This window comes from Anomaloglossus baeobatrachus, chromosome 1 (genome assembly GCF_048569485.1).
Source record: "Anomaloglossus baeobatrachus isolate aAnoBae1 chromosome 1, aAnoBae1.hap1, whole genome shotgun sequence".
Classification (NCBI taxonomy): Eukaryota; Metazoa; Chordata; class Amphibia; order Anura; family Aromobatidae; genus Anomaloglossus; species Anomaloglossus baeobatrachus.
The window spans coordinates 333018837-333031457 of record NC_134353.1 but is presented as its reverse complement, the minus strand read 5'-3'; the positions used below and the strand labels follow the sequence as shown (position 1 = coordinate 333031457).

At 49.6% G+C, this 12621-nt stretch overlaps 1 protein-coding gene across 3 annotated transcripts in view; it reads right to left on the bottom strand.

The window, feature by feature from the left end:
• SHROOM3 (shroom family member 3) overlaps positions 1–12621 on the bottom strand; it is a 566845-nt gene that overhangs the window by 254821 nt on the left and 299403 nt on the right. The gene's annotated exons all lie outside the window — the stretch shown is intronic.

Genomic DNA, 12621 nt, shown 5'->3' with positions numbered 1-12621 from the left:
GAGTGTCATTCGAGTGTCATGCGACTGTGGTCCGATCGTGCGATCAGACCACAGTTGCGGAGAGGGGGCCAGTGCTGCGGAGGGGGAGGAGGGATTTATCTCCCTATCTCCTCTGTTGCCGACTGATGTGAGAATCTGCCCCATAGAGTAATATTGGTCTGAGTGGAATGCGATTTTTTTATCGCATTCCACTCGCTCTGTAATTACTCGCCGTGTGTGCTAACCCTAGGTGTATAGCAGGTCAAACACATGCAACAGATTTTGGGCAAAAATGATTGTCATACTGGCAAGAGATGTTTATTTCAGCAGGAAGATGGAAACAGCCAATGCTAAACCCATTTTTTCCTTTATTAACATAGGAAAACCAACACGTTCTTCTTTCCGCTCAACATCTGCCTGTAGACAGCTTAGGGGATCACCTACATTTTTAATTGAATATTGATCCTAAGAAAAATAGGCTATTCGGAAGATTTTTATCTTATGTATATGAACAGCTATGCAAGGTTTTTCACTACTTGGACAACCCCTTCTTAAGGCCCCTTTACACACTGAGGCTTTCTAGCGATCCCACCAGCGATCCCAACCTGGCCGGGATCGCTACAAAGTCTCTGGTGAGCTGTCAAACAGGCAAACCTGGCCAACGACGCAACAGCGATCCGGACCTGCAGAACGACCTAGCTAGTCTTGGGGGACGTTGTAAAGCAGCTTTTTGAAAGGGAAGTCGCTGTAAAGTCCTTTTACACACTGAGACTTTGCTGCACAGCGGGAAACAAAGGACCAAAGAATGGTCCTGAACGATTTGTAGCGATCAGCAACTTCACAGCAGGGGCCAGGTCGCTGATGTGTTTCACACACTGCAATGTCGCTGGGGAGGTCGCTATTGCGTCACAAAACCGGTGACGTTACAGCGATGTCGTTTGCGATGTTGCAGTGTGTAAAGCCACCTTTACATGCAGCAGTGCCCCATGTAAGATAAAAGCACTGATAAGCTGCAGCTCACATGGCATGACGTGCCAGTCCAGGAGATGAGTGTGTGGTGCTTTTATTTTACATGGGGAATTTAAGAAGGCGTTGTCAAAGTAGTGGAAATCCCTTTAAGGCTACTTTCACACATCAGGTTTTTTCCATCAGGCACAATCCGGAAAAAAATGGGTAAAACTGATCCGGTACCGCATCCGTTTTATCCCCATAGATTTGCATTGTTACCGGATTGTGCCTGATGGCTTTGCGTTGCATCCGTTTTTTTCCGGATGTGGCAAAATTAAGAAAAGCGGCGGCCGGAGGCAACGTATCTTGTAACGTTTTTTTGTCCGGCAAAAAAAATGCATCGTGACGCATTCGGCCGTTGCGGCGCATTTTTTAATCCATGCCTATGGATGCTGGATGCGGCGCGATGCGGAATAAAAACGCATCCGGCCACCGCATGCGGTTTCTTCCACTGCGCATGCTCAGTAGCGTGCCGCAACCGGAAAAAAACGGACGGACCGCATGTAAAAACTTAGGCAAAGGATGCGGTGTTTCGCCGCATCCGTTGCATAGGTTTCACAGCCGGATTGAGCCACACTGCTCAAACCGGATGTGTGAAAGTAGCCTAAGGGGTACTTTGCACGCTGCGACATCGCAGGCCGATGCTGCGATGCCGAGCGCGATAGTCCCCGCCCCCGTCGCAGCAGCAATATCCTTGTGATAGCTGCCGTGGCGAACATTATCGCTACGGCAGCTTCACATGGACTCACCTGCCCTGCGACCGTAGCTCTGGCTGGCGACCCGCCTCCTTGTTAAGGGGGCAGGTCGTGCGGCGTCACTGCGACGTCACACTGCAGGCGGCCAATCGGAGCGGAGGGGCGGAGATGAGTGGGATGTAAACATCCCGCCCACCTCCTTCCTTCCGCATATCCTACGGAAGCCGCAGTGACGCCGGTAGGAGATGTTCCTCGCTCCTGCGGCTTCACACACAGCGATGTGTGCTGCCACAGGAGCGAGGAACAACATCGGACTGTCGCGTCAGCAGCTTTATTGTTTGAGCAGTACATTTTGATTTTCAGGCACTGGGCAGTTGGTTTTTTTTGTTGTTTTTTTTGTAACTTGTGGGTATTATGTGATGTTTTGCTTTTGTTTTATTGAGCAATATACTTATACTTATCCAAAGCAAAACTCACACACTGATTCAGTAAGGAAGCTTTACGTTTCATATATAGACACTTAATGGAACCTGACAGCTTTCCCAGGCCATTGAAACTACCGCCACATAGTTGATATCCTTTTTTTTACCCTTCCCAACAGGCTAATTTTATTGTTTTATTGATTACTGTGTATGCAAAAAAAAAAAAAAGCATTTTTATAACTGCAGTGGTAATGTGGGGCCCTGGACAAGCCAGGTCGTCACAGGTACTGCAATAACACACCCCACACCCCGGTTAGGCACATCAGCCGCACACACAAAATCCTTGTTGCCTCCCTCCAGGGGCTGATGTCCCACACCAGGTGGGGTGGAGCCAGGCTGTTGGCTCCTCCCACCGAGGAGTTCACAGTCCTGGAGGCGGGAAAAACTGGGGAGTTGAAGTTCAGTAAGGGAAAGTGAAGGAGTGAAGTGGGAAAGGAGCAGTCTGACCATGTCCGGGTACAGAAACAGCAAGGTTGGCAGACGGTGGTGACCGTCTGCAGGCAAGGCCGATTGACGCACAACCGTAAGGACCGGGGACGGGCGGTGGCCCGCCGGTACCGGACCGGGGAGCGAAGACAGGCCAGCACCATTCGGCAGGGCCTACGGACCCCGACCAGGCTTGGAGTCGCCGTTAAACCGGTCAAATCCGTCAGCGACGGGAACCTCCAGGGTTTCCCAGCAGCAAAGACCCGACTAAAGGCAACTGCTCAACCGTGAAGGGAAATACAGCTACCGCCACAGCTAGAGTTCCCAGGGCCAGCGCCTGCAGGCAAAAGGGGCTCCTCCGGCAAATATACCACTGGGGAGCGGGTTACCGGTGGGAAGCCATCGGGGCCGAGAACACAACACCGGTGCAGGGAGAGACAGTTACCGCCAATCTACAGGGAGTGTCCGTCGCAGCCGTCTGTGGGACTCGTCCATCCAGCCGTTTGTTTTACAAGAGACTCCGTGTACGTTACTGGCTGAGTTAGTACCACCGTGCCGTCTGGCACTGCGCTGCCCCCGCGACCCTGCACCTGGCCAAGCCCCGCAATCCACCTTCCAGTCAACAACTCCAGCCCCGGGACTACCAAAATCCCCCTACCCACGGAGGGGAGAGAAACATCCCAGCTGCTCCCTGTCATCGCTCCCAGGATCCCCGTACAGAGCAGCGGTGGTGCCCCAACCTCACCACACACCGTGGGTGGCGTCACAAACCGACATCCCAAATCCAAACAGACTCATCCCTTTCACTCACGGGCGAGGAGCGCCGCTCGAGTCCTCGGATCCGGCCCACCGCTCGAGCCACCGAGTAGCAGCAGCAGCAGCCGGACCCGAGCCGCAAGCACGGTCGAGCAGCACACCCCCCGCCCGCGACAACTTGGCGTCACGAACAGGATCTTACCGTTCTACCACCTAGTAGAAGTGCGCCTTGGGTCCGGCCGAAAATTTTCAGAAGCCGCCATCTTGGGCGCGAAAAGTCCCCGCTCGAGCGTCTTCCCGAGCAGTGGAGGCGCGAAAGCCGAAGCTCCACCCCTGAAGAGGAGGTGCCGAAAAGAAACCAAGGGGGCACGGATGGCGTCCGGCCGCATGTAGACCGCGGCTATAAAAGCAGGGACGCCAGGACTCTGCGGCCAGATTCCGGTTCCTGGAAGAAACCGCTGCCGTCATGTCCTTCCCGCCCAACCGCGCAGAGGTTCCGGAGTTGGTGCCCGGAACAGCGGCATGGATCAGATCCCGCATGGCGGGGGTCTGCCGACGTTACCAGGATCAGATGTGTCGGCTGATAGAGCAGTAGACCGCGGAGGTGGAGGAGCTCGCTGCGGTCGCTCGGGTGTACGGAATGGAGGCTGCGATGGAGGAGCTGGCGGATAACCCACGCCCCTATGTCCTGGAGGGACCGGCCACTGCGGCTGGGGGGCCCGGTCTGCCCCTGGCCCCCATCCTGCCTCCGTCTTCCCTGCCTGCGCACCCCGCCGCTGCTGGTCCATCTCGCTTGCGGCCCCCTGTAACGGCAGCAGAAGGAGCGGCGAGCCCGGAGACTGCGGCAGCTGGCGGCAACCCGCCTGGCGCAGGCACGGATGATAGCGACTCCGGGCCTGACACCGAACCTGTCTCGGAAGACAAGGGGGTCATCGCCGTGTGTGGCATGGAGGCCACTTACATCCCCAGGAACGGAAACAATGGATACCGGGCGGCCCTCCCTCGTCGCGCCTGCTATGCGCTGGAGGGGCTGGTACCCGTGTTTTTCCACCTGGGGCCGAGTGAAGAAGATGAAAGTGAGCAGTGATGGCAGCGGTCCCCCCCACCGCAAGTTGTCCCCGTTGGGACCACCAGCAACGTTGATGTTGTTGAATGTAACTGAATAATAAGGAAAGGAATCAACCGAACTGTGACCAGATTAACACCGTGATTAAACCGGCCGTTGCCGGCAAGTAGTCCCCGTAGGGACCTTCTGCAACCGTTGCGTAAGGAACTACTTACGGACAAGCCCGAGAACTTGCAGGGCAACCACAAACTGGTGGCATGTAAATAAAAATGTTGGCTTGTTACCGTGACCGCCTCCGGAGAGGCTGATTTGGGAGGATGGGCCTGGAGGAAATGGATGGCCCAGGCCCGCCACTACCGTAACCGGTGGCAATCCTCCGGGGGTTCAGGGGTCCCCATGGACGCGGGTCCCCTGAAAGAGACCGTACCCGCTCAGGCAATTTGGTTCTGGACTGGGGAAAGGGGTGCTGCCCATTTTCTTAGGGGCAGCATCAGGGCCAGGTTGTTTGGGCGGGGGGAGAGCGGAAGCCATACCATTAATAAAAATGTTGGTAACGTTTAAGAAAATGCCTCCCGTTATGGGAAGTTTTATAAAGTGATGCTTGTGTTTTACATGTTTTCTACTTTTTCAGTTGTGAAAATAAAACCGGTGATGGACGAGCAGCCTGCGAACGGTCTGCGTTTAACCAAGGGGGAATGTGGCGCCCTGGACAAGCCAGGTAATCACAGGTACTGCAACAACACACCCCACACCCCGGTTAGGCACATCAGCCGCACACACAAAATCCTTGTTGCCTCCCTCCAGGGGCTGATGTCCACACCAGGTGGGGTGGAGCCAGGCAGTTGGCTCCTCCCACCGAGGAGTTCACAGTCCTGGAGGCGGGAAAAGCTGGGGAGTTGAAGTTCGGTAAGGGAAAGTGAAGGAGTGAAGTGGGAAAGGAGCAGTCTGACCGTGTCCGGGTACATGGCCCGGGCACAGAAACAGCAAGGTTGCCAGACGGTGGTGACCGTCTGCAGGCGAGGCCGATTGACGCGCAACCGTAAGGACCGGGGACGGGCGGTGGCCCGCCGGTACCAGACCGGGGAGCGAAGAGAGGCCAGCACCATTCGGCAGGGCCTACAGACCCCGACCAGGCTTGGAGTCGCCGTTAAACCGGTCAAATCCGTCAGCGACGGGAACCTCCGGGGTTTCCCAGCAGCAAAGACCCGACTAAAGGCAACCGCTCAACCGTGAAGGGAAATACAGCTACCGCCACAGCTAGAGTTCCCAGGGCCAGCGCCTGCGGGCAAAAGGGGCTCCTCCGGCAAATATACCGCTGGGGAGCGGGTTACCGGTGGGAAGCCATCGGGGCCGAGAACACAACACCGGTGCAGGGAGAGACAGTTACCGCCAACCTACCGGGAGTGTCCGTCGCAGCCGTCTGTGGGACTCGTCCATCCAGCCGTTTGTTTTACAAGAGACTCCGTGTACGTTACTGGCTGAGTAAGTACCACCGTGCCGTCTGGCACTGCGCTGCCCCCGCGACCCTGCACCTGTCCAAGCCCCGCAATCCACCTTCCAGTCAACAACTCCGGGCCCCGGGACTACCAAAATCCCCCTACACACGGAGAGGAGAGAAACATCCCAGCTGCTCCCTGTCATCGCTCCCGGGATCCCCGTACAGAGCAGCGGTGGTGCCCCAACCTCACCACACACCGTGGGTGGCGTCACAAACCGACATCCCAAATCCCAGCGACTCATCCCTTTTACTCACGGGCGAGGAGCGCTGCTCGAGTCCCCGGATCCGGCCCACCACTCGAGCCACCGAGCAGCAGCAGCCGGACCAGAGCCGCAAGCGCGGTCGAGCAGCGCACCCCCCGCCCGCGACAGTAATATGCTAATTGGTGGGCGACTGTTACGACTGAGCCCCTCCACGTGACTCACACATAGATGAAGAAATCAGGGGAGATGTTAACCACAGGTCCCTTTACAGACTAGGAGTACACTAAAACCAACGCTGTTTTGACACTACCTGACCGTAGAAGTTGGCTGAGCCTGAATGTCCTTAACTGTACCCTAAACTGTAAATCAAGTGTAACACAAAACACCAATAAACATAAAAGAAGTGCACACAGGCAAAAGGTGAAGCACAGGGCTAAAGACATGTTCACACAGTGATATAGGGAAGATAGAGAAGACAAAAAAACAAAACAAAACAAAAAAGACTTATGGAATAAATGGAACCCCTCTAAATCCAAAATGAAACAGAATGGGAGAATGCTAGAAAGGGAAACACACAAAGGGAAAAAGTGATTACTCAGCAAGATTCTCCTGAACAGCAGGGACTCCAAAAATCCAACAACCTTGGAATATAACCAGCCCTGAAGACATGTGCAGGGCAATTATACATAGCCCCTCCCAAGATATGATAGGGTAAACAAAACAAGAAAGTGCACATACCTGAATATAAATAAAATAGAAACACAAGACAAAGGAAAGAAAGAAAAGAGAACTAACAGTACTCTGACTGGGACAAAACAGGCTGTGGTCCAACATAGCGGCAAACTGACCACTCAACCAGAGATCATCAGATCGAACCCTGAAGTCAAACCATAATAGTGACTAGTCGTGGGGGGTGTTGTTTTCCCAAAGACTATCAATCACCTAATTAAGTTATCAATCCTCTGATTTAAAAGTGCAATGTCATTGTTGGGCCACTGAAAATCTCTGGCCCCATGACAAAGTGCAGTGAGCCAGCCGACTTCAGCGGTGCAGTATGCATGCCAAGGGAGGCAGCAGAAACACAGAGTAAACCAGCCGTTACCCCCAGCTCTGCAAATCTCAATGCTAGCTGTGTTCTATGTCACCTTGCCTAGTGTTATATGATTTTTAGCACCTTTTTCCATAAACACAGATCAGGGAGAATAACTCCTAGGGTGGGCTAGACCATCGAGAAAGAATACAAATGTCGGGACGACAGGTCATCAATATAATGTAATGGACAACCCTTTTAAGTTATGGCAAATGAGATTTTGCAAAAACATGATGTGCACAGGAGCTGTATCTGTGTGATCACTGCAGGAGCCAGGGTGTTTAACTTGTTAGAAGTAAATTCTGACTGCAGCATAGTAGTGCCCTCGCAATATGCAATTACTGTCAGTCAGCAGTCCCAAAATATGCTAGAAACAATCCTGTGGGACTGTCAAATTAGATTAACCTGAAGAATGAAGTTTACAACTAAATTTTACATAAACAACAATAAAAAAATAATAATAATAATAAGGCCCCAAAAATTGTTCAATTGCATTGTTGACCTGCACCTCCTGACAGAAAACACATAGATTTGGTGCTGAAATTTCTACACCATATTCCTGCACTCAATATACACCTTCTGACAAAAACACGCATCAAAACAACAATTTGGTGCTGACATCTGGTGCAGATATTTCAGCACAAAATTTGCACTTCTTGGCAGAAAACCGCACCGAAACGGCGTCCAAACCATTTTTGTGCATTATTTGGCCAAGAGATGCAGATTTGGTGCTAAAAATTTGACACCATCTTTCTGCACCCAATCAACACCTACTGGCAAAAAAAATCGCACCAAAACTGTATGGTTTTGCCAAGAGGTATAGACTGGGTGCAGGAATATGGTGTAAAATTTTTAGCACCAAATCTGTATCTGTTGGCAAAAAAACCCCTCGGTTTTCTGTCAGGAGATGCAGGTCTATAACCTCAGTGACCTCACCTGAGGTGAGGTCACTCAATTCAATGAGGTCACCTGAGGTCATGTTACCCGCGGTCACAGGTAAAGGACTGTGGGAATCTCCAGCTGTGACCTCAAATAATATCACAGACCAATTGTTAAAAACACCTTTATTAATATACATTGTTAAAATGGGAAACCCTGATTAAATATACATCTACTATCCCCATATGGAACAAAACAAATCTCCACGCAGTGTTATAACCAATTTATGGGAAATACTACCTCAGACAGCGGGGGAGATTTTCTTCCTCTGTTCTGAAGGTAATAGATCTCAGAGAGGACCTCTATGTTCTTAGGACCTCAATATCGATATATAACTATCAATGTCCTGTCTACTGTAGGTCTCATGTAGACCTGGTACCCACTCTTGCTTAAAGAGACCAGATATAGATATCAGTAAAGGATTCCACGTAACCAAGAGATAAAGCTCCTGTTCTAATTCCCCTATGCCTTCTATCACCATTTTTAAGAGCCTGATTTGGGTCCCCATAGACTTATATGGGGACCGGCATCCAGCCAGATACCCAGGATCAATTCTGGGCTGGGATTTTTTTTTAAATTCCGGTTGGATCTGCCGATCCTAGGTACCTGCGAGTCTACCCATCACTAATTAGAGCCCCATTTATGTGTCCTTTACAGTATGCCAGCACAGAATATTTTTCTCAATTATTATATTGGCAGATGAGGCAGCTGCTGAACTGCCATCCTTGCATCCACTGACTTCTGCAAACCTGGTCTGGTCGACAAGGCCTGACCAAAAAGTAGCTGAATCTACTGACATTTCTAATCAACCTTTTCTATGCCCCATGACCCTTTTTATTTTTTGAGGAAGGATGGGGGGGGGGGGGAGTCCAATTTTTAATTTTGGAGGCTATAGAAAGCAAATGGTGCAAATATTTTTTTAAGGAAACCTAGTAAAATAAATTATTTTTAGCCAAAAACAAATTATTAAGAAAAAAATTGTCATCAATGATAGACAATTCTGTAACAGAAAAAAAAAGACTCCCCACTCATTAAAATGGTCCCCCGGCAGACTCATATCACCATGCTGCCAGCTCACTTATGAACACACCTATTTCTTTTGACCAGTAAATGATTTTTCTTCACCTGCGCTCTTTAAATGGAACCTGTGATGCTGACAATGGTATCCATCTGATTTGCAGGCAAAATCTTATAGAACCGGAGGAGATGATCAGATTGATATACATTTTGTAAAACTTGTATTTTATTCATTCAAATCTGTGTTGTTTGTATGTAGATAAGTCCAGTGGGCGGTCCTAATCAGTAATTAACAGTGCTCCCTTTACAATGGACATACAGAGATACCTGCCAGTCACTAGTAGGACTGCCCACTGCACTCTTATGCCGGCGTCACACGGGACGATATATCGTGCGATCGCATGAGCGATCGTACCCGCCCGCGTCGTTTGTGCGTCACGGGCAATTTGTTGCCTGTGGCGCACAAAGTCGGGAACCCCTGTTACACGTACTTACCTCCCGAATGACCTCGCTGTGGGCGTCGAACATCCTCTTCCTGAAGGGGGAGGGACGTTCGGCGTCACAGCGACGTCACACAGTGGCCACCCAATTGAAGCGGAGGGGCGGCGAAGAGCGGGACGTAAACATCCCGCCCACCCTCTTCCTTCCGCATTGCTGGCGAGACGCAGGTAAGCTGTGTTCATCGTTCCTGGGGTGTCACACGGAGCGACGTGTCCTGCCCCGGGAACGATGAACAACCGGAGCACAGAAGGAGGAATGACATTTTGAAAATGAACGACGTGTCAACGAGCAATGATAAGGTGAGCATCTTTGCTCGTTTACAGTCGTTCGATATATATATATATATATACATATAAACGATGCCGGATGTGCGTCACTAACGACGTGACCCCGACGGCATATCGCCTGATATATCGTATCGTGTGACGCCTGCATTATACAAACCCCAGGGATTTCACTTGATAAAGTACAAGTTATGCTGAATCTTTTCTAACAATCCTATATATCATTCTGCTCAGATTCTCCTTCTCAATATCATGTTGGCCAAAGATTGGACTGCATATATAATGTGACGAGGACTGCCTAAATTAACAGGGATCCACTGCTCAGATTTATGGAAGAAAAAGAGAATTGTCCCATCCTAAAGTGGAGCACACCACTACTCCATCTTATGTGTAACTTCTTAAAATGATTTAAAAACTTATAAACAAGTAAATTGTATATAATGTACAATGAAAACAGCATCCAATGTGGCCACATGAAATGATCAAGATTGATTGATTGATATTGTGCAGTCATAAAATGAAAGCATATCCTAATGATATGCCTCCAATGTATGGAAATTACCCTTTAATTAACATAAAATGGGAAAATCATGGTAAATATTTGAATTTGTTACTGGCTTTCTCTACAAGGAGCTTACTAGATCTTTAAAAGTTTAAAAAGCAGTGAAGAAAATGCTGCCGAAGGCTAAAAATATGATACTAGTTGCTGTTATCCTGAGGTGTAACCTGTCAAAAGTCATGCAAAATGAAGATAAGAATAGCTAATGTTTGGTCTGTGTGAGCTGTCTGCAGCGAGTACTGTGAAGGAGGCATGGCGGCTCAAGGTTCATGCTCTGAAGACACACGTACTGGAGCACCAGGAACTGGAACATTGACTTCAAGCACGGTCTGCGTTCACTCAAGAGAAAGTCCACATTTGAAGGATCTTTGATAATCTGGGTGGAGACCAAAGCGCAGGACTGCTTAAAGTCCATCACATCCTGAAGATTACAGGATCTTTGCAAATGTCACTGTCTTTTCTCTATTTTACTAAACAGACGTAAAAATGAAAAGTGACCTAGAAATGTAGGCTGGTCTACATCCGCACATATTCCACTATACTAGCCAATAATTTAATTGTTAGAAAAGTGACAGCCCTAGTTAATAGGGATACAATGATATGACATTGCTGCAGACAGTCACTCGCAGCAGTGGATTACTATGGCTGTAGGCAACCCACAGTGGAAAGTACAGACTGGTGGGGGACCTGACAGCATCAGAACAGGAGAGGCGGGGAACTGGGGAGGTGAGTATTGTTATTTTGATTTTTTTAATAAACATTACTCCTCAGATTACTTCAAGACCTCTTTTTAGGACATATTTTCTGTACAGAACAACTTTTAGGAGAACCTAACCCCCAGGATTGCTGTTTGACCTCTATCCAGACATAAAATATAGTTGGGAAGAAGGGGAAGGCTGCTTATTTTTCTGTTCATTGGTGGATTATTAACGCGTACCTCCCAAGTTTTGAAAAACAGAAAGAGGGTGAACTCATGTGGAGTGGCAAATTTTGACCATGCCCTAAGACACACCCATTTAGCAGTGAGGGACATTCATCAGACGCCCAGAAGTACAGGGCATTGACCTTAATCCGGGACTGTCCCGCTACATACAGGAAGGTTGAGACTAGAGATAGGTGGATCGATTCATGGTACTCCTTTACACCCCCACACACCCCCCCACACCCACACACACCCCCCACCCACCCATAGACTTGTATGGATGCGCATGATCCGAGACATAATTTGGCATGAGAAAAAAAATTGCAGATCTGCTCTGCCTGAGGCCAGAGTCACACTTGCTAGTAACTCGCACGAGTCTCGCATCACATCACCCAGCATGGCCACACATTCTCCTGACAGGAGCGGGTCAGTTGCATGTATCTCTATGCAGCTGAGATGCTCCCCTCCGGAGAGTGTGCGGCCGTGCCGGGTGATGCGATGCGAGACTCGCGTGAGTTACTAGCAAGTGTGACTCCGGCCTAATTGAATAAAATTGGTCCAAGTGCAATGCATGGTTTTTATAGTACAGAAAAGCTTTGATTCTGCAGTTAAAAAAGTAACTACATTTTTTTCCACGCATTTTTTAAGCTCCACATAAAAGCCTGTAAGAGAAAAAAAAACACCAAAACCACACAGTTCAGCTGCATATTTATATGCACAATGGGTGATGTTCTCATGAAATCACATCCACTTTGCTAGGTTAGTTAAACACAGCAGAATTTCTGCGCAAAAAAAACCAGCAGACAAAATGCAACATTTAAACTACATGTGAACATGGCCTAAAGGCTCAGTCACACTAAACAACTTACCAGCGATCCCAACAACGATACAACCTGATAGGGATCGCTGGTAAGTTGCTAGGAGGTCGCTGGTGAGATGTTACACTAAGCGACGCTCCAGCGATCCCATCAGCAACCTGACCTGGCAGGGATCGCTGGAGCGTCGTGGAAACATGCTGCGCTTGGTAACTAAGGTAAATATCGGGTAACCAACCCGATATTTACCTTGGTTACCAGCGCACACCGCTTAGCGCTGGCTCCCTGCACACCTAGCCACAGTACACATCAGGTTAATTACCCGATGTGTACTGCAGCTACATGTGCAGAGAGCAGGGAGCCGCGCACACTGCTTAGCGC